Here is a 27645-nt window from a genome sequence, read left to right on the forward strand (position 1 = left end):
AGAAAACAAAGATTCTCACCACTGGGCCAGTTGGTAGCATCAGTATGGATGGTGAAGAGATTGAGATGGTTAACAGTTTTAGTTTACTTGGTTCCACAATCAACACTCTTGGTAACAGCAGCCAGGAAATCAGGAGATGAATTGCACTGAGAAAGTCAGCTGTGAGGGACCTCTCAAGAGTACTGAAGTGCAATGACGTCAGGCTGGAGACTAAGGTACGCCTGATCCAGGCTATAGTATTTGCAATTACATGCTATGCATCAGAGAGTTGGACAGTAAATAGGGATGATAGAAAGAGAATTGATACCTTTGAGTTGTGGTGCTAGAGGAGAGTGTTGAATATACCATGGACTGCTAGGAGAACAAACAGGTTTGTCCTGGAGAGGGTGAAGCCGGGAGTGTTTTTGAGATGGCGAGGTTGGCACAGGATAGAACGGTGTTTAGGGCTCTTGTACGTAGGGTTGCTATAAGTCGCAAGCGATTCGATGGCACATAACAACAACAACAACAATTTCTCATTATGATTTTGGAGAGGGCTTTGATAATGGATTTTCTCAATGTAATAACATCTTTTGATTTCTTGCCTGTTAGTACCATGAATGTTGATTATGGATCCACGGAAAATGAAATTGCTGGCAGTTTCAATCTTTTCTCCATCTATCACGGGCCTATTGGTCCAATTTTTTTTTTCTATTTTTTTCTATTGGTCCAATTGTGAGGCCTTTTCTTGATTCTGTAATTCCTATTGAAGTCTCTAGTCTTTGTTCTTCTGAACTAAGTGGTTCAATTCCTCTTTGCTTTCTGCAATGTTGTGTACTTGTCATATTGTAAGTTGTTGATGAATCTTCCTCCAATCCTGATGTACATTCTTCATATAGTCCAGTTTATCAAATGATTTATTTAGTATGTAGATGTTGCACATATTTCCTGATTTAAACCATGCAGTGTTCCTTTATTCTGTTCTGACAATTGTTTCTTGGTTTATGTAGAAGTTTTCCATGAGCACAATTGAGTGTTCTGGGTTTTTTATCATTCTTTTCAACATTATCTATAATTTGTTATGATCCATAGTCAAATGCCTTTGCATAGCCAATAAAACACATGTAAGATGAAGATATAAAAAGAATAGATTAATAGTAATTAATTATATAAAACACAATGTACAGAAGTTATTGTATAAAACAAAACATACATGAATTAAACAATGTATATGAATGATTGTATAATAGTGAATGTTGGCATAAATAAGAAATTAAAAAAATAGAAGAGAAAACCCCACAGGTTAACATGTTTCTGGTGATCTTTGCCTTCCAGCCAAGATTAATCTGATATTAGCAGTGATATCCATTGTACCACAGTCTCTTCTAAATCCACCTTCAATGTCTGATGATTCCTTGTTGAGGTACTGAACAATTGATGTACTGCTCAGCATTTCTTCCCTGTGTTTTGGTCTATGTTTGAGAGTCTCTTTTGCAAGTTTCAGAGTATTTTTTAAATTTTATTTAAAATTTTTTTCCATTGTCTCTTTTGACGACCATTTTGGCCTTTCCCCACCTTTATCTTGTCTTTGTAGTTAGTTACCTTTTACTTTCTTTATGGATGATGGGTTTGCTGCCATCTCACAGTTTGTCTGGTCTCCAGTCATTAGCACTCAATGCATCAACTCTAATCTTGAGATGGTGTTTAAATTCAGTTGTGTAGGACTAAAAGTCATAGTTTGGTTTTAACTGACTTGTTTTAATTTCCTATAACTTCAATATGAATTTGTATGTGAGAATTCATGATCTGTTCCACAGTCAGCTCCTGGCTTAGATTTTGGTGGCTGATATTGAGCTTATTAATCAACTATTTCTTGTGTAATCCATTGGGTGAGGTCTATGTATATGGACATAAACGGCATACACATGGTCGTATATGCTTTCTAAAGTGTTATTTGTAATGCATAAATCATTAATTGTACAAAAGTGTATCATTCTATCTACAGGTTCATTTCTGTCCCCAGGTCCATATTTTCTAGCTACCAGTTCTTCTTTGATTCTGTCATTTCATTCCAGTCTCCAATTATTACTAATTCGTCCTAATTGTTTGATCAATTTCAGATTGTAAAAATTCTCAATTTCTTAATCTTTGGTGTTAGTGGTTGGTAAATATGTTTGAATAACAGTAGTACTAACAGATCTTCCTTGTATGAGTTTGGATAGGATCCTATCAGTCACAGCATTGTACTTCAGGATAGACTCAAACAGCTGAAGATGAATGGCTACAACTTTCAATGTGGATTACATGACAACATTAAGAACACAAAAGTCCTCATCACTGGACCAATAGGCAATATCATAATCAAAAGAAAAGAAAATTAAAGTTGTTAGCAATTTAATTTTCCTTGGATCCACAATAAACATCCATGGTAACAGCAGTCAAGAAATCAAAAGATCAAGATTTTCCAGTGTTGCACTGGGAAAATCTGCTGCCAAGGACCTCTTCAAAGTGCTTAAAGAGTAATGATGTCAGTTTGAAGATGAAGGTGCTCCTGAGCCAAGTCTAGATCTTTTCAATTGTTTCCTCTTCATCTGGAATTTGGACAATGACTAAGTATGACAAAGGAAGAATCAGTGCCTTTAAATTGTGGTGTTGCGTAAGAGCACTGAATGTCTCAGGAGCTGCCAAAAGAAGAAGCACACCTGTCTTGGAAGAAGTGCAAAATTTTTGCTCCTTACAATTAAAACAGACTTTCAAAGGATATTCAACCTGAATCCTTCTGATCACATGGAGATTTTTGAAAGTATCTCTTTGAGTTTATTATGTTTAATTTGTTTTATTTGTTTGTTTGTGTATAAAGGATGCTCATTGAGATGATAACGTAATTATGATAAAAACAAAAGGGGGGAAATATGGGAAGCCAATACTAAATATTTGTAATAAACTGAATGCTATTTAAAAAAAAGATTATACCATATTCCACTTTATAAGTATACACCCAGTTCTTAAATGATAAAGAAATTCTAAAACAATAAATAAACATAATAGTAAATTAATTAACTAATAATTCCAAGTAGTTCCATTTAGCGAAGCTTAGTTCTCCTATTCAGCACTATGCTATTTCCTAAGTCAAAACATTTTCTGTATTCCCCCTCCATTCTCTATACTTGATATAGTTTCCTTTGTTCCCATCTAAAATGAATATTATGTCCTCCTTGTAAAAAATAAAAATGTATTTTGTGGAAAAAAATAAATATTTGCTCCTCAGAGGTAAAGATAATACCATATCTTTCTCACATACTTTGGGCATATTGTCAGATATGATGTTATTGGAAAAAGACACCACGCTGGGGAAGGGGGAAGGTCAGAGAAGGAGAAGGCCCACAAGACAAATTTGACACAGTGACAATAAGCTCGGACAAGTCAGAGATGAAGAGGATGGTACCAGACAGGGCAAGGTTGAACTCTGTTCTTCCTAGAGTCATTTTAAGTCAAAGATGACACACAATCATCATCACCTCTATTGTTCATAGGTTTGTGTAGAGTTGTTGGAAAATAAGGGCTTGGTGACAGGAACAAAGCCAGAAATAGAATGATCAATTTTTGTAAGTTCAATGGATTATTTAATCATGGCAAATCCTTTATTTTTTTTAAAAAACACACACCACAAATGGAAATTTCACACATAGACCTTATCAGATGGACTGCATAGGAATCAGATTGACTACATCTGTGAAAGGACTCTGGAAAAGCTCAATATCAGCAGTCAAAACCAGAACAGATGCTGACTGTGGAACAGTCCATCACATTCAAATTGAGGCTGAAGAAAATTTTTAAAAGTCTATGAGAACTAATAGATGATCTTGAGTCTCTCACCTGAATTTAAAAAACATCTTAGAGAACAGGTTTGAAGCAATGAACATCAATAATGATGGACCAGATGAGCTGTGGAAAGACATCAAGTATATCCATGAAGAAAGTAAAAGGTTACCATAATTACAGAGGAGGAAGAAAAAATAAAAATGGATGTCAGAAGAGTCTCTGAAAATTGGACTAGAGCACATTGAAAAGTCCAAACAAATGGAAGAGGTGTTGAAGTAAAAGAGCTAAACAGAATATTTCAAAGGGCAGCTCGAGAAGAAAAAGCAAATTATTATAACAGAATATGTGGAGACCTCCAATGGAAGAAGAAAAAAGGAAGAACTCATGAACTCATTCAGTATTTCTTAAGTAGAAAGAACTGAAAAACAAATTCAACCCTTGAGGCTCAATACTTACAGATAGTATGGGCATATCTAAAAATCTTGAATGATCCAGGAAGCATAAAAAAAAGGGGGACGTGGGAATTGTGTACTAATGAAGGAATTTTTTTCCTTTTTTTTTTTTTCTCTCTTCGGAGGGGGAAGCGAGCTGGTGGGGAGGGGTGGGAAGGGAGAAAATTGCGGCAATGAATGAATGGAAAACCAAAACATCTGTAAAAAAAAAATTATATAAAAAAAAAGAAGATGGAAGAAATACACAGAATCTCTGTACCAAAAGAACTGGCTAACAGTGAAATATTTCAGGAAGTACCATATGATCAAGAGCCAGCTGTAATGAAGGAAGAAGTGCACTGAAGGAATTGGCAAAAAAATAAGGCCCAGGAATCCATGAGCTACCGATTGACTTGTTTCAACCTTAGACATGCGCACCAGTGTGTGCCAGGTAATTAGGAGGACATGTGCCTGGCTGACTGATTGAAAGAGATCCGTGCTTGTTCCCATTTCCAAGAAAGAGGATCCTACAGAATGCAGAAATTATAGAACAATATCACTAATATAACATGCTTGCAAAATACTGTTGAAGATTATAAAAAAAAAATCAAACCAACACAACAAGAGCAGTTCATAGATAGAGAACTGCCAGATGTTCAAGCTGGATTAGAAGAAGTTTTGCACCAGGGGTATCATTGCTGATGTCAGATGGATCCAGGCTGCAAGCAAAGAATACTAGAATAATGTCTATTTGTGATTTATTGACTATGTAAGGGCATTTGACAGTGTGGATCATAACAAATTATGGCTAACATTGAGAAGAATGGGAATCTCAGAGCACTTAATTGTACTCGTGTGAAACTATACCTGAGAAGCTGTTGTGTGAATGGAGTAAGGGAACGTGATACAGTTTAAAATGAAGAAAAGAGTGTGTCAGATTTGTGTCCTTTCTCAGTGTCTAGTCAATCTGTGTGCTGAAAAATTATTTGAGAAGCTGGACTCTATGAAGAATGTGGTATCAGGATTGGAGAAAGACTCATTAATAATCTTCATTAAGCAGATGACACAACTTGCTTGCTGAAAATGAGGAAGACTTGAAGCATTTGCTGCAGATCAGAGAATATAACCTTCAATATGGATTGTATCTCAACATCAAGAGTACAAAAATTCTCACCACTGAGCCAATAGACAACATCATGATAGATGGAGAAAGAGAATGAAATTGTCAATGACTTCATCTTACTTGGATCCACAATCAACACCCTTGGTACCAGCAGCCAGATTAGGAGATATATTTCATTGGGAAGGTCTGTAGTCAGGGACTTTTCCAAATTATTGAGGAACAAGGATGTCAGTTTAAGGACTAAGGTGCATCTGATTACGTCTATGTTCATTTTTATCACCTGATTTGCCTCAGAGAGCTGGACAATGAATAAGGATGGCAGAAAAATCGATACTTTTGAATCATGGTGTTGGAGAAGAGTACTGAATATTCTGTGGACTGTCAAAAGAACACATAAATATGTCTTGAAGAAAGTGCAGCTAGGGTGTTTCTTGGAGGCAAAGATGATAAAGCTTTGTTTCACATACTTGGGCATGTTGCCAGGAGAGGTTATTCCTTGAAGAGGGACATCATGCTTGGAAAGATGTAGGGTCAGTGAAAAAAGGGAAGACCCTCAACTAAGTGGATTGACATAGTGAATGCAGCAATAGGCTGAAGGGTCAGAGATTGTGAAGATGGCACAGAATAGGACACAGTTGCTAAGAGTTGTACTTAATCTTGACGGTTCCTAACAACAATCACCACCCCAACAACTATGTACACTTGATGTGAGAGCAGTAATGACAGACCCATTTTCTCTTGATGCTGTAGTGCAAAAGTATCATTAAAGATGGCAAAGCTATTGGCAGATTTCCTATAAATATCAAGTATGTTTCATGTAGGCAGTTTGGTTAAAAAAAAGTTTGGGTTATGGCATTGTTAAAGGCACCTGAGTGGTACAAGGTGCTTGCTATCAGTCATTAACCTAAAAGTTGATGTTTGACTGGTACAGGAGGAGATTTTCCCTCCTTTCCCGGCAGAGAATCTGGTGGATTTGAACCGTGAGCCTCTGGGATTGTAGTTGCAGCTCCTTGCCACTAGGCCACCAGAGCTCCCCTTAAATGTTTATGAAAATTAATAAAATATAATTATAGAAAAAAAAATAAAAGTTGATGTTTGAACTCACTGAGAGGGTCTGTAGAAGAAAACTATAAGGAGTTCTGTTTTAATTTGAGACATAAGGGGCTTCTATCAGTTGAAATCAACTAGATGGCAAGAGTTATTTTTTTTCCAAATGGAAATAATTGCTTGGTGGTTTTTTTTTGTTTTTTGTTTTTTTTTTATGACCATAACTTGACATTACATAGAAAGTGAAACAACTTTTTTAAAAAAATTGTGATTTGAATGATATTTTACAATGCATGTTGAGAATTTCCCCCCTAGTCATTTGTTCCCATTCTGCTCCACAACTCCCAATACAATACACACAGTATCTGGTCATCCATTCATTCTTTGTTGTTCCTTCTTGCATCCAACCTAATAAGTTATCATTTTCTATCAATCAATTTTCTACTCCTTCAGTCATAATAGAGTCATTCTTTCTGTATGTAACTTTTTCTATAGACTTTTATAACAGTGACTATATACAATACTATCCTTTCATGATGGGCTTATTTCGGTCACTATAATGTGCTCTTAATTACTTCAGTCTGTGTTGTGATCCACGTCTATGAGACTCAGTTTCCTCATTGGTGGAAAATGGAAGTTTTCCTGCTGGGAAAATTACCATTCATCCACTAAAATCCATTCTTTCCTTAGGCAAATGAATATGCCACATTTCCCTGTCTCCTGTCAGTCAAGTGTAGTCATGTGACGATGCTCTTTTCAGTGAAATATGAGAAGAGACATGTGCCACTTCTAAATTTGAGTCTTAAAAATAGTGGACACACTTCACGTGTCGTCTTCCCTTTCCTGCCAAAGAAACATCTACACTTAACTTGCTCTGACTTTAAAAAAAAACCAAAAAAAAACCCCCAAAAAAACCTTGCTCTGACTTTAAAAATGTCTGAAGGACCCATCAAATTAAATGGATACAGAAATGGTATAGTCATACAGTGGAATACTAAGCAGCATTGAAAAAAATAATGAACTTGTGAACCAACCACCATGCAACATGGATGAGTCTGGATGACATTGCGTTGAGTGAAATATCTCAGTCACAGAGGGACAAATGCTGGGGAGGCCCATACTGTAATAATTGAATTGCAAAAGGGCAAGGGAGGGGGAGAGTGAGAAAAGAATGAACAGATAATGAACAAGGCACAGGAATGGATGAAAGAAAGGACATTCTGAAAGGAATGGATGATTAGAAGCCGTGCTTATGACAACTGATAGCCTTATCACATTTATAACATGGCTCTGTGGTCTAGCTGCAAGAAGCTGTGCTGAAGGCACACGGTACAAGGCCATCAGCTGCTTCGTGAAACAAGGAAGGGAAATCTCCTCCTGTGTGATTAACTGCCTCTGAAAATCTGCCAGAGGGTCAGCCATGGGTCAGATCCAATTTGAAGGTACCCAACAACAACAACAACAACAACAACAACAACAACAACAAGAAGACATGTTTATGTTAATCGCAAGGGGATTTGAGGGAGGAGGAGGGAGGAACGTGTGCATGAATGAACAAATAACTAAAAGAAAAGAAGAAATTCCGAAGAGACTCTTTGAATGACACGAGGAGCAGAACCATTCCACCAGCCTGCATCACTGACCTCTCAACAGGGTTCTGTGAATGAGGAAGAAATGTCTTTTCTCTTCAAGTCGCTCTATCGTTAGTCACTTTGTTAGCTTAGCTTTTCATTGTAATAGAGGGCAATAGCAGCTACTTACCTGCTTTGTGAGGTCTTTCGGGAAGGGAAGATGAAAGGTGAAGCTCCGTATGTTGATGGTGCGTACCATCACTGCTTGATTATCCCACATTAAAGATGCTTCTGTACTTTAACAAAGCCTCTGTGAAGTGGGGGAACAGAATCCACTCATCCCTAGGCTTTTCTTTACTTTCCTTGAGCGGAAAGAAGCCATCTCAGGATAAAAAATTACAGGAGAAATAAAAAATGACTAGTTGATTTGTTAATTACTACCAACCACAACTAGATCTTGTTTAGACCTAATAGCTAATGAAAACAATGGGAAATGAGTGGTTACAGCCAGTAGATGACACACGAAATAAAGTTAATTTAATGACCATTTTACAAACTAGTGGCTGGCCCTAAAATTCTCATGTGAGCTACAATACATTAAATGTCATTAGTTGTCTAGCCTTTGCCAGCAAATCAGTTTAGAATGACAGGATTTATGGTTTCATACTCTTGAAAAGGCACTCAAATTTGCTAAACCCCATCAGTGCGGCGCAAGCCAAGTATTACTCTTTGCTTTCTTACTTTATACACCACCACTTCCATTTCTAACGGACACTATATAATAAGAGAATGCCTAAACCCAGGAGCGTTTGGGACTAGCATAAGCTCACATTTGAAGCAGATATAAGCAGACATTTAAAAAGAAAGACAAAGCAGAGAACAGAAAGAAAAAGGCCACACATGGCATGAGAGCTTTAGTTCGGGGGAAATGTGAAAATGGAATATTTCCTTCTTCTTTAGCCGGACAGAGTCAGGCCTAGTGTAATGAATGAGTGGTTGGCAGGGTCTTTGTAAAGACGTGTTTCCACAGTCTCATTGACATTGCTCCCATTTGTTTATCAAAATGTACTGCAGGAAAGGAAAACCATTAGTTCCCATCAGGAAAAGTGATTCCTGGGGAAGAACCCCAGGAGGGATGCTCAGATTTGAAGAACAGTATTGGAACCCAGCTGTGAAGTCTAGAATGACAAGGAAGGGTATCTTCCAGACGACACAAAAATTCACAACTTGTAATGATATCTGAGTATAATGAATAAAGGACTTTCTCTGGGATCACATACACTAATTACTCTAAGCAACTTCCCAAGGCCAACTGTTTTCTTTTGAAGCTGGCAGCTGCTTCTCCCAGCAACGGATTAAAAGGTAACCAACAGGAGTCATTCTGGCAGCAAAGAAGAATCATCTTAGTTCCTTAATGAGAGAGAAAGATCTGAGCTTGTTTGCAACATAAGAGGTAAATATGAGCAGTTCAGGGCACGTTTGGGAATATTCATCATGCTAATAAATGTCAAAGAGAAATGTTCTCCCTTTGTTATTAGATCTTAGACTAATTTACCCAAATGCAGTTATCTTTGCCCAGTGCAAAAGAGAAAAAAATAAAATGAAATGAAGTGAGTAATTAAACAGGGGAGAGAAAAAAAGAAAATGAGACTGTATCTTACATATGGTTCATGGTTTTCTTTGGGCTGAGGAGGATTAAGTGTTATGAGGCTTTTGGGCTGTGGGGAGTTGATGAGATGGGCTTGTGAGAAGTGAGAGAAATGGGGATGAATGTGCTGCTTGTTTAGGGATCTCTAGCTTCTTGCTCGCCATCTTGTCAAAGGTTAGAGTTGTAGGAGAAGATATCACGGTAGAACAGGGCCCAGGAGCTCCGTGTAACAAAGAATTTAAAAGCCGGGAATAAAATGTACTTTCATGTATGTAATTTTCAATTTTGGGGGGGCTTTAGGAATATATAATTTTATTTATTGCCTTAAGTATGTATGCAGCAAAATGAGATTTCTATGTATTTGAATTATGTAAATAGAAGCTTATACATACTCTGAATATCACATTACCTGAATTGATTCCGACTCAGAACAACCCTATAGGACAGAGTAGAGCTGGTTACTTACGGAGTGAACTGCCATGTTTTTATTCCGCTGAGTGACTGCTGACAACTTTTTGATAGCCGTCAATCATTTATCACTGAGTCACCACCAGTTTCAATGTCCTCCTTCCTGACTTTTCTTTGTGAAGTTGTAATCCGAGAAACAGTTATTGTGTGCCATTGAGTCGGAATCAACCCACAGCTGACCTTCCAGTGGGTTTTCAGAGGCAGTAAATCAAATGAGAGAAGATTGCCCTTCTTTCTCCCAGAGAGCAGCTGGTGGATTCGAACCATGTGCCTTTGGGAAACTGTGGTAGTGGTAGAATTAAAAATGAAATATTCACTTCACCAAAGAAGACATTCAGATGGCCAACAAGCACATGAAGAAATGTTCAAAATCCCTAGCTCTAAGAGAGATGCAAATCAAAACAACTATGAGATATAATCTCACCCCACTCAGAATAGCAAAATTTGACAGAACAGCAAACAACAAATGCTGGCGAGGTTGTGGAGAAACCTTTATTCACTGTTGGTGGGAGTGTAAAATGGTGCAACCACTGTGGAAGGTGGTATGGTGCTTTCTCAAAAAGTTGCAAATAGAGATACCATTTGACCCAGCAATTCCACTACTGGGAATATACCCTGAAGAGACCATAGCTGACATCCAAGCAGATATATGCACACCCATGTTTATTGCGGCTTTGTTCACAATAGCAAGGAATTGGAAACAAAGTGCCCATCAACAAACGAATGGATAGAGAAGCTGTGGTATAGTCACACAATGGAATACTATGCTGCATTGAAAAACAAGGAACTCATTCAATATTATTCAAAATGGGTGAGCCTGGAGGACATTATGCTGAGTGAAATATCTCAGTCGCAAAAGGACAAATATTGCATGGTGCCACTGATGTAAAATGGGACTGATATCAGGGTTGGGGTAAGACTGAGAAAAACTGGATAAATTGTGTATACTGCACTGAAACAGATGAGGGACTGAATAATTTAAAAGTGATATATGGTAGGGTATTATGGTTATCACAAGAGTCCACAATTAAGGTTGCATGGTGGAATGTACTTGGGGCAGTGGGAGAGGTGCGGGGGGATTGTGTAGCAGGGAGGGAGACTTTCTTTTACTTTTGAAAGAGAGGAGCGAACTGGGGGGCGGGAGGAGAGGGCTGGGCGGGTAGAGAAGTACAGCAGTGAATGAATGGAAAACCAAATTCTCTGTAAATGTTCATTAAAATTATTAAAAAAAGAAATATTGTTGTTTTTAAGTGCCATTGAGTTATAGACAACTCATGGCGACCCTATGAATGAAAGACCTGAGCACTCTTCGTAGTTTCCAGAGGCAAGCCATTTCGGAAGTGGATGCCACTCCTGCTTCCAAGCTTGTTTTAATCTGGGAGCTTCACCAAACACTGTTCACCATGGCTAACCATATCACATTTGGCACATCAGTGTCACAGTGTTCAGCATCACAGCAATCACGGGTTACCTCTGTACAACAATGCACAGATCAGTGCCATACCACCTAGAAGAATGTTTGACAATGAACAATTTATATTAGGCCTGAGAGTGGCAGATTAAAATCACCCACCTTGAGCTTGGTAGCGTAATGTTCTGTCCACTAGGCCAACATAGCTCTCTCTCTCTATGTTGTCATTGTTATTGTTGTTAAGTGCTGACAAGTTGTAGACGACTCATAGCAACCCTATGAACAAAAGACCGGAGCACTATTCATAGTTTCCAGAGGCAAGCCATTTCAGAAGTGTATGCTACTCCTGCTTCCAAGCTTGTTTTAATTAAGGAGCTCCATCAAACACTGTCCACCATGGGTAACCATTATCACATCTGGCACATTAGTGTCACAGTGTTTATCATCACAGCAACCATGAGTTACCTCTGTACAGCAATGCACAGACCAGTGCTATATCAGAATATTATATTATTACAATATTGTGTTATATAGACAGGGAGTTCTGGTAATATAGTCTGTAGAGAGATGCAGTGCTAACCCAATGACCACACTTCTCTGGCAGTTTAAATCCACTGGAGGCCGTATGGAAGGACAATGAGCAGTTTCCTCTTATGTGATTTGCAGCCTTGGAAATTCAGTGAGGGATCAGTTAAGAATTGGATTCAACTTGATGACAATAAGGAAGAAAGAAAATATGTATAATAGAGCACAATTTTCTTTCTCATTCTATCACTTTCTACATACTTTCCCCTTAACTTTAAAAAAAAATAAATTTCAAGGATAAATAAAAGCAGAAAAAAAATTCTATAATAAAAACATTTTTCCAGATTCCTCTGTTGTTAATTAACATTTTGCATAATTTAATTTCTTTCTTTGTCTATGTGTGCATGGATACACACATGCACTCACTCATATGAACATTTATTTTTGTTGGACTAGTTGACATCATGAATCTTCACTTAAAAATACTTCAGCTTGTGAGCTTAAGAAAAGCTCCCTTATGTAATTACATTGTGTTAAGACAACTCAAATATTTAACATGAATACAATAGTATATGACAAAAAATATTAAAATTTTCCCAGTTGTATCCAAGCTGTTCTTTATAGCTATTTTTTCCCTTTTCTTCCTAGAATAAACACCCTTAATGCATGTACTAAGAAGGGAAGGAGATTTATTTGCTATTTTGTGCCTTAATTTTCCCTCTTGTTCCTTGTCTTCTGGCCTTTGGTCATCTGCTTGGCTAAACTGGCCAGGCCTGGAAGCAGTATCTACAAGAAACTTTCCTATTGGAACTCTAGCAGTTCTGAAGATTCTAGAAGACTGCTGATTTTTGTATTTTACTTTTCAGCATATTCCCCCTCCGCCCCCCATCGAATTTTCTTCGTTCACTTTTTGTTTAAAATCTCTTCTACAGGAGTCAAGTTGTCCCCCTTTTTGCAACCCAGAGACAGTGAACATGATGCAGTATCTTCACTCGGGTCTTGGCTTGGGCCAGCTGCTTGTTGGACACATTGTAGACAGCATTGCTGATCCTCGTTTTGTGAGTACAATAACCAGAGCTCCTTTAATAAGTTCTCCACACTCAGTCTTAGGGCCGCATACTTCTTATTGCCTCCTTTCACATGAACTCTGTATATAGTACAAGGGCCAGTCTTAGTGTTGGCATCTGGGTGGTCCAGCTCATGGTGGGTGGCTTCTGCTTCTTATGGTGGGGCTTTCTTTTGTCCTCGGTCTTGGGAGCTTGAGCCAGTGATTGTGGGAGATGTTTACCACACCACACTGCCTGGGAAGAGTGATGGCTATTTTTCTCTGTGCAAGATCTATTCAAAGGATTATTGCATTTAGTTGCCCTGCCATTCTATTGTTGGGTGCTGGTGAGCCAGTTCTGAATCATAGCAACCCCATGAGCCATAGAACAAGATAACTGCCTGGTCCAAAGTTTGTGAGATGAAGTCCTGCCATCTTTACTTTGTGCATTAAGGCTGTACTTCTTCCAAGACATATATCCTAGTTCTGACAGTCCATAATAAATTTGTTCAAAATTCTTCACCAACACTAGCATTCAAAGACATCAATTCTGCCTTCTTACTTATTGCCTAGCTTTTATACACATCTAAGGTGATGGAAAATACCATCATTTAAACTCTTATTCATTGCTGGTGGGAATGCAAAATGGTGCAACCACTATGGATGTTGGTATGGTGCTTTCTCAAAAAGTTGGAAATAGAAATACCATTTAACCCAGCAATTCCACTACTAGAAATATACCCTACAGAAACCAGTGCTGCCACTCAAACAGATATATGCACATCCGTGTTTATTGCTGTATTATTCACAATAGCAAAAATATGGAAGCAACCCAAGTACCTATCAACAAATGAATGCATAGAAAACCTATGGTATATTCATACAATGGAATAGTGCACAGCACTGAAAAAATAAGGAACTTATACAATATTACACAACCTGGGTGACCCTGGAAGACATTATGCTGAGTGAAATATCTCAGTCACAAAAGGATAAATACCGCATAATGCTACTGTTATAAAACAGAACTGGCATGGAAGTTGGGGGAAAAACTAAGAAAATGGAGGCTAATGAACACTGCATTGGAACAGATGCAGGAAAGAACTGTTTAAAAGGAATATTTGATTTGGTATTATTTGTATGACAACAAGCTAGAATAAGAGATGAATAGCAAAGTTGATGGGGGAGAGGGAGGAATTATGCAACAATGAATGAATTTTTTTAAAGTGATCTGGGGGTGTAGGGAGGAAAATGTCCAACAATGAATGAAAATGCAACTTTTCTGTAAACTTTCATTAAAAGCACAATTGAAAAGATAATGACAGCTGGGGGGGGGGGAATGACATAGTTTAAATCAGGTGCATCCTGAATTCCAAAATCAATCTCCATAATAGTCTATGTGTTTCCTACTGCCAAAGGGGCCCTTTAGAGTAGTGAGAGAAGATCTTCACCCTGAAACCCACAGCGTCCCTTTTCAGCAGGAAGTAGCTAAGAGAATACGCCGTCCCCTTTTCCTTATGACTCAGGGTGAAGTCTCTCTCAGGGAGGATTGATAGGGAATGGCAAAGGATACACTGACAAAGAAGATTAATCAGAACTGGCTTTGACAAGCACTGTGGCATTTGGACAAGAACAAACTGGGAGGAGGGTAGAGAGAATAGTGCAACAATGAATGAGTGGAAGCCCAAAATCTCTGTAAATGTTTATGAAAATTAATAAAATATAATTATAGAAAAAAAAAGAAAAATAAACAACCTAAATTTAAAAAAACAAAAAAACCCAACTGAACCGCAAAAAAAAAAAAAATGGTGCTAGCAAAATTGGAAAACTATCTGCAGAAAATTCAAACAACATCCACACCCTACTCCATACAAAAAAACCAACTCAGAGTGGATCATGGACATAGGACTAAAAGCAAAGACTTTAAACTTCATTAAAGAAAAGCATGGAAGAACTTTAGAAGTCGTAATCCACAACATAAACAGTCTTCCACAGCAAGCATCAAATGCTGGCAAGGTTGAGGAGAAACCGGAACCCTTAATCACTGTTGGTGGGAGTGTAAGATGGTGCAAACACTATGGAAGTTTGTATGACACTTTCTCAAAAAGTTGCAAATAGAAATACCATTTGACCCAGCAATTTCCCTACTGGGAATAAACCCTAAGGAAACTATAACTGCCACCCAAGGACATATATGCACACCCACGTTTATTGTGGCTTTGTTCACAATAGCAAAAAGTAGGAAACAACCTAAGTGCCTATCAACAAATGAATGGATAGAGAAGCTCTGGTATATTCACACAATGGAATACTATGCTGCATTGAAAAAGAAAGAACTCATGAAATATTATACAAAATGGATGACCCTGGATGACATTATGCTGAGTGAAATATCTCAGTCACAAAAGGAGAAATAGTGCATAATGCCACTGTTATAAAAGAGGACTGGCATAGACTGAGAAATATGGGATAAATAATGTATACTGCATTGAAAGAGATGAGGGAAAGAACTGTTTAAAAGGCATATATTATTAGGTATTATTATTAAGACAGGAGTCCAGAATGAAGGCAGCATAGTGGAGTGGACTTGAGAGGAGTGATTGTATAAAAATAAAAGCATTTTTCTTTTACTTTTCAAAGAGAAGAGCTAATTGTTGGGGGAGGGGTGGGCAGGGAGAAAAGTGAAACAATGAATGAATGAAATTCTAAAGTCTCTGTAACTGTCCTTAAAATTAATTTTTAAAACTATTAAAAACATAAAAAAGCCTAAACAAAAAAAAATAAATCAGGTGCATCTTGGTCTTTAAAGTGATAGCTCTGCTTCATAACACTTTAAACAGACCCCTCGCCATTGGATTTTCAAATGTATCAAGTCATTGGATTTATTGACTACTGTTTCCATGGGAGTTGATTGTGAATCCAAGTAAAATAAAATCCTTGCTAATCTCAATCTTTTCTCTGTTTTTCTTGCTGCTTATTGATTCAGTTGTGAGGATTTTGTTTTTTTTTATGTTGAGGGTTTTTTTAACATATTTTTCTTTTTTAGTTATTATTCATTTTAATGAAAGTTTACAGAGACTTTGGATTTCCATTAATTCATTGCTATACTTTTCTCCCTGCCCAGCCCTCCCCCAAGTTCTCTCTTCTCTTTGAAAAGTGTAAGAAAAATTCTCTCATTGTTACACAATCCCTCCGCCTAAGTCCACTCCACCATGTAGCCTTCATTCTGGACTCCTGTCGTGACAATAATACACAATCAGATATCCCTTTTAAACAGTTCTTTCCTTCATTTGTTTCAATGCAGTAAACATGATTTATCCCCACTTTTCTTAAGTTCTACCAACCTCAATGTCAGTCATGTTTTACAACAGTGGCACTATCCAATATTTGTCCTTTTGTGATTGAGATATTTAACTTAGCATAATATCCTCCAGGGTCACCTGTTTTGTATTCATGAATTCCTTGTTTTTCAATGCAGTGTAGTATTCCATTGTGTGAATATACCACAGCTCTTCTATCCATTTGTTTGTTGATGGCCACTTCTATTGTTTCCAACTCTTTGCTATTGTGAACAAAGCAGCAATAAACATGGGTGTGCATATATCTGCTTGGGTAGCAGTTATGGTTTCTTTAGGGTATATTCCCAGTAGTGGAATTGCTGGGTCAAGTGGTGTTTCTAGTTGCATCTTTTTGAGAAAGCGCCATACATCCTTCCACAGTGGTTGCACCATTTTACACCCCCACCATCAGTGAATAAGGGTTCTCATTTCTCCACAACCTCACCAGCATTTGTTGTTTGCTGCTCTGCTGAATTTTGCTAACCTTACTGGGGTGAGATAATAGCTCATAGTTGTTTTGATTTGCATCTCTCTTAGAGTTAGGAATTTTGAACATTTCTTCATGTGTTTGTTTACCATATAAATGTCTTCTTTGGTGAAGTGTCTGTTCATATCCTGGGCCCATTTTTCAATTGGGTTGTTTACCTTTATCTTGTTGTGGTACTTATGTTGAGTTTTTATTCCTACTGAAAGCTTTAGTCTTTGAACTGAATAATAAAGGTTTCAAGTGTTCTTCACTTTCAACAAGCAGGATTGTATCTTCTGTGTACTGCAGTTTGTCAGTAAATCTTCATCTAATCCTGACATGTCCTTTTTCATAATATTTACAGTCTCAGATAATTTTCTCAGCATACAGATGCAGTAAGTATGGTGAAAGTTTATAATGCTATGAAATATTTTTCTGTTTTTACATAATAAAGTATTCCCCTTGTTCTGACCAATAAATTGCCTCTTGGTCTACATACAGGTTTTGCATGAGCACAATTAAATGTTCTGGAATTTTCATTCTTCTTAATACGATACATAATCTATTATGATCTACATGGTAGAATGCCAATAAAAGAGAGCAAGAACATCTTTCTGGTATTTTATGCTTTCAACCAAGATCCATCTAATGTCAGCAATGATATCCATCATTCCATGTCCTCATTGGAACCTGACTTGAATTTCTGATAGTTCTGTCAATGTGCTGCTGCAAATGTTTTAAAACCATCTTCAGCAAAATTTTGCTTACATGTGGTATTATTATTGTTTGATAATTTCTACTAACTGTTAAATCATTTTACTTGGAAATAGACATGTATATGAATCTTTATTTGTTAGTTGGCTAAATAGTGCCCTCGCATATTTTTTCATAGATAAGTGACTTTCTCCTGGCATTGCACCTATCTACTGTAACATCCCAATTGATATTTTTTTGCCACCCTAGTATCTACAAATCTAGAACGCCCCTTTTGAATTATCTGCTTTTTATTTACCTTTTAACACATGCCTATTTTTGAAGTGACTTAGCTAGTTATCTTTAGAATACCCTCAAATATATGTTTATCTAACTTTTCCACATGATTATATTCAGGGTCAACATTTTTGGCAAATGGTTGCTTTTGTACAAAACAGAAGTAAACAGAAAATTATCAGAGTGTACCAAAGTGCTAAACAGATTATGGTTGATCTATTTATGGCTCATCTATGTAATAGAATTTTATAAAGACAATAAAGATTTTTAAAACTAAGGAAATGCTATGTTTTGATGTTTTAAATAAGTGCAGGACAAAGCCAATATTGCTTTTTTATTAAAAAAGTATTCTGAGTTATTTACAAAGTTTGAGTACATTGTTTTTTTACAAGAGATCCTTCCCATTTCCTTTACCCCACCCACCCATCAAATTGTGCAACCCTATGATTAACACTTAACCCCCCATCCATCCTAACCCCTCTATTTTCATCCCCCACCTCCACCCCTATGGATCCTCATACTCACTCTACAATAATGGTTTTACACAGTATTTGTCTTTATGGAACTGAGTTAGTTCATTCAGCATAATGCTCTTCAGTCTTTTCGAAGTTGGGTAGTAATTTACAAAATCATTGCTCCTGCATGCTGTGTAGTATTCCATTGTGTGAATGTACTACAACTTCTCAATCCATTCATTTGTGGTTGGACATCTGGGCTGTTTCCATGTTCTTGAGATGGTGAATAATGCTGCTGTGAACATTGGTGTACAAGTTTCCATATGAACCTCAGTTCTCATTTTATTCTAAGCAATGGAATAATAGCTGGGTCATATGGACTTTCCATGTTCAGCTTTTTGAAGAAGCACCAAACTGCCTTCCAGAGTGGTTGTACCATTGTACAACTTCACTAACAATGTAATAAAGTTACTATCTCACCACATCCTCTCCAACATTTATTACTTGCTGTCCTGTTAAACTTTGCCATCACTACTGGAGTGAGATGGTATCTCATTGTGGTTTTAATTTGCATCTCTCTTATTGCCAGTGATTTAGAGACTTCATTAGTCTGTTGGTCATTTGAGTATCTTACTCTGTGAAAATTCTTTCCATGTCTTTTGTCCATTTTTCAATTGTGTTATCAGACTCTTTCTTGTGAAAGCACAGGAGTATTCTATAAACTTTTGTTATAAGATTCTTGTCTGAGATGATATTACCAAATGTTGTTCCTAGTCAGTAGGTTTTCTTTTCGCCCTGTTGGAAAAACTTTTTGATGTGCACATCAATTTAATTTTCAGTTAGCAGCTTAATATGTTTTCAACATATTGAAGTTATTAATGATTTCATCTTCCTTGGATCCACCATCAATACCCTTGGTACCAGCAGTCAGGAGTTCAGGAGACATGTTTATTGAATGTCTTCAGTCAGGGACCTCTGCCAAATTATTGAAGAGCAATGATGTGATTTTGAGGATGATGGTGCATCGGATTTAGACCATGGTCTTTCCAATCACTTGCTATGTATCTGAGACCTGGACAATGAAGAGGGATTACAAAAAAATTATCAATGTCTTTGAGTTGTGAAGTTGGAAAAAAGTACTGAATATCTCATGGACCGTCAAAAGAACAAAGAATATGTTCTAGAAAAAATGCTGCCAGAGTGTACCTTGGAGGCAAAGATGATAAAGCTTTGTTTCACACAGTCTGGGCATGTTGCCACGAAAGGCTGTTCCTTGGAGAGGAACAACATGCTTGGAAAGGTGGAGGGTCAGTGAAAGAGAGAAAGACCCTAAACCAGATAGATTGGATGGTTGCACTGGGTGTGAGCATGTTAGAAAGCATGAGGATGGTACAGGAGAAAACAGAGTTCAGATCTTTTGTTCATAGGGTTGCTATGGGCCATACTCTTCCCGATGTCCCTAACAGTAACAACAACTGCTATTAGGGCTCTTTAAATATAGTAAATCACTATTAATTAGCAACAAAAGTGAAGGTGAAATGATTTTGTGATCTTTCATCTTGGTCCAAACAAAGACATGTGAAAAAACATAAAAAACAAGGAAAGACGAATCCAATCTCAAAAGAAGAGAATTACAGAACAAAATGAAACTATTGAGATTCCTGCTCTACGCTTTCTAGGATTCCAATTGCAATTCCTGGTGACAGGACTCCTTAGATTAACCCATTTCTCTTGAAATCAGAAAAGGTAGGCTCCGTAGTTTGAATACAGTTGTGTTCCTTCAATTTCTCTTTTATTTGTTCAGAAATGAAAATGCAGAAAACTCTTAGGCTTTTGAGGTTATCCTGAACAAAATGTCAGGCTGTTAGTCTTTTTGTTGTGTATTCAGCATCACATTTTTTCAAAGTTGGCCATGGAGATTAATTCTGATAAAGTCCATTTATCAATTACTTTTTTTTTTTTTGCAATTAGTGCTTTTGTGTCACATCTGAAAGAATTTGTCCCTAACACAAAGCCATAAAGATACATATGCTGGAGTGTAGCCCTTGAATTTCAATCTTTATTCTATTTTGAGTTCCCCCCCCCATGTATCACTCCCTCCCTCATTACTGTCTAGTCTGAACTGACTAATAGCAGATCCTCCAGTGGATTTTCAGAGGCTATAAATCACACAGGTGGAAATTGCCCATCTTTCTCCTTGAAACCATTAAAAAATGTTGCCTTCTGGTTAGCAATGCAACTCCCCACAGACTACACTATCATACATATATGATATATAAATATATGGCTATTTATAGCTATATGTGTTTCCAGATATATCTTCTTTTTATATATAGTAACATATATCTTGACATTGAGGCTCAATGTTAAGAAGACAAAGATTCTCACCACTGGACAAATTGGCAGCATCAGCATGAAGAGATTGAGATTGTTCACAGCTTTAGTCTGCTTGGCTCCACAGTCAACACTGTTGGCACCAGTAGCCAGGAAATTAAAAGGCATATTGCCATGGGAAAGTCTGCTGTTAGGGACCTCTCCAAAGTACTGAAGAGCAATGGTGTTTCTCTGGAGACTGAGGTGTGTCTGCTATAGGCCATGGTCTTTGCTATCACTTGTTATACATCAGAGAGTTGGACAATGACTAAGGAGGATAGAAAGAGAATTGATGCCTTTGAGCTGTGGTGCTGGAGAAGAGTATTGAGGGTATCATGGACTGCTAGGAAAACAAACAGATTCGTCCTGGAAAGGGTCAAACCGGGCTGCTCCTTGGAGGCAAGGATTCTGAAGCTCCATTTAACATACTTTGGACATGTTTTAAGGAGGGCCTTGGAGAGGGACATCATGCTTGGTAGGGTGGAGGAACAGCACAGGAGGGGAGAGCCCTCTATGAGGTGGATTGATTCAGTGACTGGGCAATCGGGATGGGTGTGTTGGAGGAGACAATGCCATTGGCACAGGACAGAGCAGAGTTTAGAGCTGTTGTAGATAGGGTCGCTATGAGTTGCAAGCAACTTGACGGCCCATAACAATAACAACAACAACAACAAATCTATGTATCTATCTGTTGTATCTATCTTCTTTTTCCTATATGACTGTCCAGTTGTCTGAGCATAATTCATTTAAAAGATTATCCTTTGCAGTTTTCTTGTATTACCTTAATATTTTTTGGTTAAAAGTCAATTGATTACATAACTAATCGTATGGGTTTTTCTGGACACTTTTCTGTTCCATTAGTCTGTATTAGAGGCTTGTCAAATTATGGCACAATAGTCAAATACAGTCGACTGCATGTTTTCAAAATAAGCTTTACTGCAACACAATCACATCCATGTGTTTCTTGAAATATTGCCCGTAGCTGACTTTGTGCTATATGTAAGGCAGATTTGAAATGAAAAAACCTGGCCTTTTCTTTTGGCCCTTGAACTTATGCCATTTCTCATATCTTTTTATGAACTCTATTCAATCTGTATATTGAGCAAATAATCTGAGGAACCAGACTATATGAAGAACAACATAGCATCAAAATTTTAAAAAGGCTTATAACAGTCCATGATATGCAGATGATACAACCTTACTTGCTGATAGTGAAACAAACTTAAAGCACTTACTGAAAAAGATCAAAGACTACAGCTTTCAGCCTGGATTATACCTCAACATAAAGAAAACAAAAATCCTCACAACAGAACTGATAAACAACATCATAATCAACATAAAATATTGGAAATTGTCAAGGATTTAATTCTTCTTGGACATACAATCAGTGCTTGTGAAATTAGCAGCCAAGAAATCAAATGACATGTTGCATTGGGCAAATATGCCGCCAAAGACCTTTTTTGAGAAGTGCAATGCATATGGCCAACTGATGGTTTTCAAATTACCTTATATGTCTATGAAAATTGGGATTGGGCATGGAATAAGGAAAACCAAAGAAGAATTGGTGCATTGAAATACAGAGTTAGAGATAAATATTAAACATACCATAGACTGCTGGAGGAATGAACAAAACTGTCTTGGAAAAAGTACTGTGGAAAAGTAGAAGTGAAGTTGGTAAAACTTTGTTGTAAGTAATCTGATCATGTTCTTACCTTAGAGAAGTGAGCTCTGGTGGCCTAGTGGTAAGAAATGGCCCTGCAATTATTAAGGCACACGGTCCAAATCCACCAGCTACTCTGTAGCAGAGAGACAGGCAATCTCTTCCTGTATAATTAACTGCCTCTGAAAACTCACTGGAGGGCCAGCTATGGGTCGGTTCTGACATGACAGTGCACACAACGACAACTACCCTTGTAGATGAACATTATAATGCTTGGTAAAATAGAAACTGAGAAAAAAAAGAGAAGGAGTTTTATTAAGATAGATTAATTCAGTGGCTACAACAATAGGCTCAAATGGCAGTGACTGTGAAGATCACACAAGATTGGGTAATATTTCATTCTATTTTACAGAGTTAGAACCTACTTTACAGCAATAAGTCTTGAAGTCAAGAGTGTTGAGAAGCCAAAACAAAAGGGAAAGTTGTCAAAGTGAAAGAGCTGAACAGAAGACTGCAAAGGGCAGCTCAGGAGGACAAAACAAAGTATTTTAATGGAATGTGTAGAGAGCTAGAATTGGAGACTGGAAAGGGGTGAACTTGGTCTGCATTTCTCAAGGTGAGAGAACTGGAAAAATATTTAACCCTCGAGTTGCAATACTGAAAGACTCTATGGGCAATATATTAGATGACCCAGGAAGCATCAATAGAAGATGGTGGGGTCATTTCCAAACTTCAGTTTTCAAAAGGGTAGCTGGAAGGAAATATGAGATTAGGGTGAGGTCCGCAGCAGCACGAGATTCTAATCTGAGAAACTGATGTGAGCAATTTAGTGCAAACTCAGGTCTGATGGCAGATCCTAACCTTGGAGCTACGCGAGGTAGAGCAGGAGCAGGGCTGGGATGCTGTGCCGCCAAGCAATCCAACTTGGGACGGAAGCAAGACTGGAGGCTGGAGGCTCATTGTGGTGCTGGAAGGGGCCAGTCTGGAGACAGTCAAGGTAGGGAAGACGTGTGAGCTACTAAACTGAGCCAAGCACAAGCCCATGTTGTTGAAGAAAGAACAGGACCCTGGGGAAGTGAGACCAGACATGGCTGACCAGAGTTTACTGGTGCTGATGGACAGTCCCCTGAACCGACCTGGCTTGCTGCAGGTTTATATTCACACACAGAAGAACGTGCTCATTGAAGTGAACCCCCAGACTTGGATTCCCAGAATTTTTGATCACGTCTGTGGCCTCAAGGAGCAGCTGATGGCCCCCAGAACTGTTGAAGGTAAAGAATCCAGTAACCAGTAACCGATCACTTTCCAGTTGGATGTATGAAAATTGGTACTTCTTTTTCCATCCCAGTTGTTAGTGACGGGCGAGAGTTGCCCGAGAGTGATCCTATTGTTTTTGTGGTGGGGGGCCACAAAATCAATCGGCACGTTCTTCTGGGTGTGGATATAAACCGACGGCAAGCCAGCTCGGTTCAGGAGACTGTCCATCAGCATCAGTAAACTCTGGTCAGCTATGTCTGGTCCCACTTCCCCAGGGTCCTGTCCATTCTTCAACAACATGGACTTGTGCTTGTCACAGTTTAGTAGCTCACATGGGGGCCTTTGCGCATGGCAAGGTCAATGTGGATTATACAGAGAAGATGGTTTCCATTAGCACCTATCCCCTTTCTGCTGCCCTCACCCGTGCAAAACTGACCACAGCTTTTGAAGAAATATGTGGAGTGTCATTTGACAGTATGGAACTCTTGTTTAAAACACAAAGACTGTTGACATTCCTCGCCTCTGTTCTGAGCTGAGTGCTGGATGATGACCTTCCTGCATTAAGACTGTGGAGTTTAGGGAAACCAGGGCTGTATATTTGTTGTTAGTTTATTCTAGAAGTAAGGGGTTTTTGTTTGTTTGTTTTTAAAGAAGAAGATGGAGGGAATACAAAGAATCACTGTACTAGAAAGAACTGATGGACACTGAAAAATTTCAGGAAGTACTATATGAACAAGACTCAATGGTAATGAAGGAAGAAGTAAAAGCTGCATTGAAGGCACTGGAGAAAATAAGGCTCTAGGAATTGATGTGATATCAGTTGACTTGTTTTAATTCACAGATGCAACCCTGAATGTGCTCACCTGTCTATGCCAGGATATTTGGAGGGCAGCTATCTGGCCAATGGATTGGAAGAGGTCCATATTTGTTCCCATTCCCAAGAAAGGTGATCCAGCTGAAATTGGAAATTATTGAATAACACCATTAATATCACAAGCAAGCAAAATACTGCTGAAGATAATTTAAAAATTGCTAGAATAATATATAGATAGGGAACTTCCAGAATTTCAAGCAGGATCTAAAAGAGGCCATGACACCAGGGGTATCGTTGCTCATGTCAGATGGATCCTGGCTTTAAAAGGATGCCAGAACAGTGTCTATTTGTACTTTATTGACTATGCAAAGACATTTGACTGTGTGGATCTTAATAAATTGTGGCTGACATTGAGAAGAATGGGAGTCCCAGAGCACTTGATTGTGCTTGTGCAGAACATGTACCTGGACCAGAAGGCTGTTGTGTGAACAGAGCAGGGGGGCACTGCATGGTTTAAAATTGAGAAGGGAGTGCGTCAGGATTGTATTCTCTCTCCATACCTATTCAGTCTGTATGCTGAGCAAATTATCTGAGAAGTTGGATGAAGAGGACTGTGACATCAGGTTTGGAGGGAGACTCATCAACCTGTGTTATGCAGATAACACAACCTTGCTTGCTTAAAGTGAGGAGGGCTTGAGTCATTTGTTGCAGAAGATAGAGAAATACAGCCTTCGGTGTAGATTGCATCTCCATGTCAAGGAAACAAAGATTCTAACCATTGGACTGATAAGGCAGTGAGCATCATGATGGATGGAGAGGAGATTGAAACTGTCAACAGTTTCATCTTGATTGGATCCACAATGACTATCCCTGGTACCAGCAGCCAGGAAATAAGAAGATGCATTGAATGGGGAAAATCTGCAGTTAGGGATCTTTGCAAATTATTGAGAAGTAATGATGACTATTGAGAATTAAGGTGTGTCTAAGTATTGAGTAGTATTAAGGACTAAGGTAAGTCTGATTCAGGCCATAGCCTTTCTGATCACTTGCTATGCATCTGAGAGCTGGATAATGAATAAGGATGACAGAAAAAGAAGTGATTCATTTGAGCTGTGGTGTTGGAGAAGAGCACTGAAAATCCCATGGACAGCTAAGAAAACAGTCTTGGAGGGATTGCAGCCAGAGTGTTCTTTGGAGGCAAGAATGATGAGGCTTCACCTCACATACTTTAAGCATGTTGCTATTCCTTGGAGAAGGCCATGATGCTGGGAAGGGTAAGGAAGACCCGGTAACAGTTGGACTGACACAGTTACTACCACGATGGTCTCTTGTGTGTCAGGAAGTGTGAGGATGACACCGGATAGAACAGGGTTCAGATCTGTTGTTCATAGGGTTGCTATGAGTTGTACTCAATGGCACCTAACAACAACAACAACAACAACAACTTGAAGGCAGGTAGTGCAAGTCTTCCAACTTTGGTTTTCTTTTTCCAAATTGCTTGGCTGTTCTATGTCCCTTTATTGCCCTATGAATTTTAACATGAGTTTGTCACGTTCTGTTTAAAAAGATTTTTCAAGTTTTATTTGAGATTACTTTGAATTTATAGATCAATTGGGAGACAATGAGCATCTTCGTTTTCTATTTCATTAATGTGAATTAATCTGTCCAGTTATTTGAATCTTCCTTAATTTTTCAAAATTTTTTTTAAGTTTTGTACTCGCACATCTCTCATGCATTTTCCTAAGTTCATCCGTAAGTATTTTATATTTTTGATGCTGTTAAAAACTCTATTAATTCTTCATTTCAGAGCTCTGGTAAGAAGCTATGCTGTGAACCTGAAAATACATGGTTCAAATCCAACAGCTGCTTGGTGAGAGATAGATGGACAATCTCCAGTGTGATTCACTACCTCTGATAACCACCTGGAGGGTCAGCTATGGGTCAATATTGACTTGATGGTACACAACAACAACAACAACAACAATTATATACTTAAATTCAATACCGTCAAGTTGGAACCAACACATAGCTGATCTTCCAGTAGGTTTCCAGAGGCTATAAATCATACGGGAGATTGCCATCTGGCTCCTACAGAGCAGCTGGTGGATTTGAACTGCCTGCCTTTGGGTAGTGAGCATAACTCCTTATCCTTTAGGCTTCCAGAACTCCCTACTGCTATATAAAATTGCAACTGAAATGATTACTAATATACCTGTACTGTAATAATAGTAGAATGATCTTGCAGTCCTGTTATATTTAGTCATAAATAGAAATTTTTAAAAGAAGTTCTCTTTTCCTACAACAATAATCATGGCGTTTGTGTATAAAGACAGTGTTATTTCTTCCTTTCCAATATAGATGGCACTCATTTCTTTGCTTTCTTGTGTTATTTTACTGGTGAGGGCCTTTAGCAGAAGATTCTCAGAGTGGACATCCTTGTCTTGTTCCTAGTCATCAGAGGAAACCATTCACTCTTTTACCAAGTATGTTGTTATTAGTTACCATTAAGTCAATTCTTACTCTTAAATACTCCTTATCAGGTTGTTGTTGTTATGTATTGTTGAGCTAGAATAGACTCATAGCTGACCCTCTGGTAGGTTCCCAGAGGCAGTAAATCACCTGGGTAGAGATTGCCCATCTTTCTCCCACAGAGCAGCTAGTGAATTTGAACTGTGTGCATTTGGGTTGATAATGTGATTCCTTACTACTAAGCTATCAAGCGATATGCAGGTGACACAACCCTGCCTGCGGAAACTGAGGAGGACTTGAAGTGCTTGCTGCAGAGGGTCGAGGACTTCAGCCTTCAATACAGATTGAAGCTCAATATCAAGAAAACAAAGATTCACACCACTGGACCAATTGGGAGCATCAGGATGGATGGTGAAGAGATTGAGAGAGTTAACAGTTTTAGTTGGCTTGCTTGCCTCCACAGTCAACATTCTTGGTAACAGCAGCCAGGAAATCAAGAGATGGATTGCATTGGGAAAGTCTGCTGTTAGGGAACTGTACAGAGTACTGAAAAGCAACAACGTCAGGCTGGAGACTAAGGTGCGCCTGGTCTGGGCTATCGTCTTTGCAATAGCTTGCTATGAATCAGGGAGCTGGACAGTGACTAAGGATGATAGAGAATTGATGCCTTTGAGCTGTGGTGCTGGAGAAGAGTGTTGAATATACCATGGACTGCTAGGAGAACAAACAGGTTTGTCCTGGAGAGGGTGAAGC

General features: G+C 38.3%; 1 pseudogene; it reads left to right on the forward strand.

The window, feature by feature from the left end:
* Positions 1–12999: 12999 nt before the first annotated feature.
* Positions 13000–24145, forward strand: LOC102843461 (annotated as a pseudogene).
* The last annotated feature ends 3500 nt before the right edge of the window (positions 24146–27645 follow it).

Source organism: Elephantulus edwardii, unplaced genomic scaffold (assembly GCF_000299155.1).
Source record: "Elephantulus edwardii isolate Elephantulus edwardi_28Jun2011 unplaced genomic scaffold, EleEdw1.0 scaffold00013, whole genome shotgun sequence".
Classification (NCBI taxonomy): domain Eukaryota; kingdom Metazoa; phylum Chordata; class Mammalia; order Macroscelidea; family Macroscelididae; genus Elephantulus; species Elephantulus edwardii.